At 44.3% G+C, this 5,860-nt stretch overlaps 1 non-coding gene across 1 annotated transcript; it reads right to left on the bottom strand.

The window, feature by feature from the left end:
* Positions 1–5,322: 5,322 nt before the first annotated feature.
* Trnan-guu (transfer RNA asparagine (anticodon GUU)) lies at positions 5,323–5,396 on the bottom strand. The gene has a single exon. It is a non-coding gene; the product is annotated as a tRNA-Asn (tRNA).
* Positions 5,397–5,860: the final 464 nt, after the last annotated feature.

Here is a 5,860-nt window from a genome sequence, read left to right as displayed (position 1 = left end):
CTGGAGCCAAGGGCTGTGGAGAGGAGTGGCTGGCAGGCCACGTAGGCTGGCCCTTTTGCTTGGCACAAGCAGGACTTCCCAGGCCATCCAAGCCACTCTTCAGCCCCTGCTTCCAGTCCAGAAGCAATGTGTGGTTCCTTCACCGTGAACCCCATCCATTTAGGAACAACTAATGTGGTCATAAGGCTCTCAGCTAGGGAAAACCAGATATCCACAATGAAACTAGACCCCTACGTCGCACCGCATTAAAAAATAATAATAAATTAGAATGGATCAAAGGCCTAGGTGTGAACCCTGAAACCATTAGAAAGCAGAGGACATCACAGTGGCACATGCCTGAAACCCCAGCTACTAAGAAGACTGAGGCAGAAGGATGCTAAGTTAGAAAATCATCTCAAAAATAAATTGGTCAGGGATATAATTCAGGCCAGGAGAAATACTTCACAATGTGTTTAGGCAATATTTTTTTTGTTTGTTTTTTGGGGGGGGATTAGATCCTCAAAACAGGCAAAAGTGGTATTATGTCAAACTAAGATGCTTCTGCAAAGCAAAGGAAATGAATGAAGAGACAACCTGCAAAATGTGAGAAACTATTTGCAAACTATTTGAGAATTTAGTATCCAGAGTATATAAAGAACTCAAAATCACAACAGCAAATAACCCAGCAAAAAGATGAGCAAATGACCCGAACAGACATTTCACAAAAGCAGATTTACATATGAAAAAAATGCTCAACATCACTAATCATCAGGGCAATGTAAATCAAAACCATAGTGAGAGATCTCCCTCCAGTTAGAATGGTGATAATAAAAAAGAAAAAAGTTAAATGTTTTCAAGGATGTTGAGAAAGGAAAACTTACACTCTGTTGGTGGGAATGTAAATTAATACAACCATTATAGAAAATGACATGGGAGTCCCTCAAAGAGCTGAAAATAGAACTTCCATAAAATCCAGCCATCCCACTACAGGTATCCATCCAGAAGAAATCAGTATGTCAAAGTTATAACACATCCTCATGTTTACTGCAGTACGACTCATGATAGCCAAGAAATGGAATCAGGAGTTGTCTAAGAACAGATGAATGCATAAGGAAAATGACATAAATACACAATTGTTATTCGGCCATAGAAAAGAATGAAATCTGTCCCAATGTGGATAGAACTGAAGGACATTACATTTGTGAAATAAGCCAGACACAGAAAGACAGAGACCTCATGTTCTCACTCATGTGGAAACTAGAAAAATTGGCTTCATGGAGCAGAGTAGAATAGTGTCCATACAGACTAGGGGGGGGGGGAGGGAGAAGGGGAGCCAGAGGGAGGTCTGATAATAGGACCAAAATGCAGTTAGATAGGTGGAATACATTCTAGTGCTCTACAATACAGTAGGTGACAATAGTTTACAACAGTTTATTAAATATTTTATAAAGAACTAGAAGAGAGGAGTTTGAGGATTCCCAATACAAATAAACAATAAATGTTTAGGGAGATAAAAATGCCAATTACTCTGATTTGATCATTGCAAATAGTATTTGTGTATGTATTTATCACATTCCATATGCCGCAGCCCGGCTGGCTGCAGCAAAATAACCAGGGGGTGACGAAGAACTTGTGTAGATTGATACAGCAGGAGTAGGAGCCCTTTATTGCAGGACAGGAGCAGTATTTATACATTCCACACAGCTTATCTAATTAGCATAAACTAGATACATCAGTCAACCAATCAGGAATCTCCACACTTAATGGCTCGCTTTTGTTACTTCTCAAACCACTCCCTCTGGCATTTTGCCAGGCACCATCCAGACTTGTTTACCAACTCTAACATTCCCCTGGCAAAATGCCAGGTGTTATTTTGACTTGTTTACAGACTCTAACATTTCCCCCTTTTGTTTAATTTAAATAACGACCATAGTGGTTTTTACAGAAACACCATAAATAACCTGCTACAAACAGAAAGGGAGGATACAAAATGCCACAATACCAAGCCATTTGATGGCTCCATGCAAGAAGCCCTTGGAAAAATTATACCAGCAATGACACCATTTGTAAAGATACCGAGTTACAATTTGTTGTAGATTACAGTTTGTTGTCTCAGTCCAGGTAAAGCAGTGTCTCAATAGATTAACTCACAGTCCCGGTAAATCACAGTCAAGGTAAGTTCTGCAGGCAGCTAGCTTCAATCACAGTCCAGGTAAGTTCTTCAGGCAACTAGCTTGATCCGAAATCTCATCTGTTTCTCGTCCGGTTTTCAGCAACACTGGAAATTCTTCTACATTTGTTTTCACCAGCACTGGGATGAAGGCAGGAACTCCGGATGGCTAAAGAAAATCCTGTAGCATTCTACTAAGAAAACAACCTTCTGAACAATTTAGTACATTATCTCAAGGTTTTTTTGCATTTGAAATAGCATTAATAGTGCTTATTACTCATCAGCTTCCAGGTGTGGGAGAACCATTGTAGCTTAGTTATTGGCATTGAAAATGACCAAACATCAGGGACACCAGTAGCGTCTTCTGCTGGCTGTAGTGCCTGGGCAGCCCCAGATGGCCCTGGGGAGTGTCCCGCACTCAAACTGCTACTGGGCACAGGGAGCAAGAGCCTGCGAGACTGTGCCTCCAGGTCAGGTCTAGATTTGGGCTCACGGCAGTGGAAGAGCCAGCTCCCCGGCCAGGAGGTGGGGAAGGGCCAGTCGCCGCCTCTTGGAAAATCCTTGCTGCGCTGTGACCGGCTTGCACACTCGGCAGCCGCCTCTCCGCTTCACGCACCCTCCGGTAACGAAAAGTATTTAGTAATAGCCTTTTGCTGCAACTTTTTTCCTGATAATCCTTCTTCTTCTGAACTTTCTTTTTCTTTCTGACTAGAGTTCCTGGGCTTCCATCAACACATGCCCTAACTATTCTTGGTTCCACTGGGGTGCCTCCTTCCCTTAGTAATTTACTTCTCACCCCTTCCATATTTTCATCACAAAGACAATACAACATTTCAAGACAAAACAAGACAGAAACATACTGTATCAATCTTTTCAAAATGGCCATTTTTCCTCTCGCCCTATCTGCCTAGGGACGAGCAGATTGCCCCCGTCCTATCTATGGACGGGCAGCTTTTTTTCGTCACTTACCCCCGAGTGTCCCGGGGCTCCCCGTAACGGGCCACCATCTGCCGCAGTCCGGCTGCTGCAGCAAAATAACCGGGGGGGGGGGGGTGACGAATAACTTGTGTACGTTGATACAGCAGGAGTGGGAGCCGTTTATTGCAGGACAGGAGCAGTATTTATACATTCCACACAGCTTATCTAATTAGCATAAACTAGATACATCAGTCAACCAATAAGGAATCTCCACACTTAATGGCTCGCTTTTGTTACTTCTCAAACCACTCCCTCTGGCATTTTGCCAGGCACCATCCAGACTTGTTTATGAACTCTAACATTCCCCTGGCAAAAGGCCAGGTGTTATTTTGACTTGTTTACAGACTCTAACACCATAAATATGCATGATTATTGTTTCAATTAAAAATTTAAAAGGGGGAAGATGTTCTTTGCTGATGAAACTATTTTAGAACAGTTTGCTAAAACACATTTCTTAGAATAAATGGAATAAATACTATATTATCTATATACATGTATATGTGGAAGTCCCGTTCCACATACAGGACTTTGCGATTGTATTTAATCTACAGATCAGTTTGGGGAGAATTGACATCTATGATACATTGAATTTTCCAATTACTGGCTTGATCTTTCATTTGTTTAGTCTTTCTTAAATTTCCCTCAATTACTATATCTATATACATGTATATAGATATAGTAATCTAGATAGCAATATTATAACATTTTGCAGGGGGGCATGCAGTAGTACAATTTGATGATCTCCAATCTTTTAACCACTGTGTGGAATTTCATTGTATGTATCATTAAAGTTCTAACCATTTGTTAACATAAATATTTAGGTTGTCTCTGATTATTTTCTATTTTAGAAATATTGTAATGAACATCCATGAGTATGTGTATAGAAGTATTTGGATTGAAATTGTTGACTCCAGTGTCATTTACATTGTAATTTTTTATAGGAAAATTTTAAATGGCTCTTCAAACTGATTGAGACAATAAATACTGTATGGCAAGGACCTTTCTCCAGTTTTGCCAACAGTGATAATCACTTTTCAATGAATGCTTTGGTGAATACAATGAATACAGTTTTACTTAACCTTTAAATGTTCTATTTAGCACAAAAACTGTGTGTGTGTGTGTGTGTGTGTGTGTGTGTATTTTGCTGGGGATTGGACCCAGGGCCTTGTGCATGTGAGGAAAGCCCTCTACCAACTGAACTATGTCCCCAGCCCACAAAAATGGCTTCTTTGAGAATCCAGCACCTCTAATTGTATCAGGCACCTTGTGACACTCAATGTATCTGTCATGGGGCTGAGGCTGTGGCTCAGCTAAGGTAGCACGCTTGTCTGGAATGCATGAGGCACTGGGTTTGATCCTCGGCACCACATATAAATAAATAAATGTCCATTGACAATTAAAAATATATATATTTTTAAAAAACACGCTTGTCAATGTATCTGTCATGAATGATCACTTAATGCTACATTGGTCTATTTATCTCTTTTTACCCCCAGACCTCAATGTGTCCTTACTGTAAATTAATGCAAAAGTCCTCCACTGTTGTTCTTTTTCCTTCATCTTGACTTGGCTGTTTGCATTTCCATAGAATCATTGTCGGTTTACACAGAAAATCTTGCTGTGGCTTTGCGATTGTATTTAATCTACACATCAGTTTGGGGAGAACTGACATCTATGATACATTGAATTTTCCAATTACTGGCTTGATCTTTCATTTGTTTAGACTTTCTTAAATTTCCCTCAAAAAGATATATTTTTCAGCATAGTGAAGTAAGCCTTTTCACAAGGTGGAACCCCTAGAACCTGTGGATGTTACTTTGTATAGGACTTTGCAGACAGACACGATAAAGTCGAGGATCTTGAGGTGGGGAGTTTGGATTATCCGGGTGGAACCAAATTTTAATCACAAATATTCCCTTCAGAGGGTTGACTTGAGTGTGGCAATCAGTGGAACTGGCTGGGTCGGTTGTAGTCGTAGGCGGACTGCAGTGGAAGGTAGCCCTGGCATTTTGATGTGTGTTGGAGACCCTATTTGGCACTTCTCTATAAGCAAAGGAGCCGAAGGAGCTGGTCACTCCGGGAAACCAGACTTCAGATAAGGCCCGCTGCAGCCTGGGTGGTCCCCGGGGTCCGAGGCCGGCCGGGACGCCTGGGAAGTAAGAAAATGATCCCGGGAGCCGGCGCCCGCCGCAGCACGTCCCTGGGTGGGCTCGAACCACCAACCTTTCGGTTAACAGCCGAACGCGCTAACCGATTGCGCCACAGAGACGCGGCTGCCGCCCGCCTTCCCCCGTTCCACATACAGGACTTGCCGCTCCACGGCGGGCGGGAACTGGGAGGGCGACGCCGGCTCCGCTCGGGTTTCCGCTGCTCACGTCCGCGGCGCCTCTTCACAGCAGACGAGCGAGGGCTACTCGGTGTGGTCTCGGCTGCCGCGCTGCCCGGAGCCGGCTGTGCTGTCACCTGGGAGCGCACGGCCCGACGCACGCAGGCGACGGGAAGCGCGGAGAGCAGTCGGGTGCCCGGAGGTAGCGGGCGCGGCCGGGGGGCTGAGGGGTGGCTCCCGGGGACTTTGGAGCGTGCCGTGGCTCTCCCTCTCGGGTGGTCCTGTGCGCTGCCGCCTCGGCCACACGCTCCGCCGGGGTCAGCCCACCTCGGCCCAGGAATGGGCCTGCTGCCCCCGGCCCGGACCCCTGATGAGCTGTCCCTGCCCCCCGCTGCGAGGGTCGGGGG

The sequence above is a fragment of the Marmota monax genome, unplaced genomic scaffold, assembly GCF_021218885.2.
Source record: "Marmota monax isolate L192 unplaced genomic scaffold, Marmota_monax_Labrador192_F-V1.1 WCK01_AAM20220418_F8-fsc00141, whole genome shotgun sequence".
Lineage (NCBI taxonomy): Eukaryota > Metazoa > Chordata > Mammalia > Rodentia > Sciuridae > Marmota > Marmota monax.
Note: the sequence above shows the minus strand (reverse complement) of the source record. Positions and strands in the feature narration are given on the sequence as shown.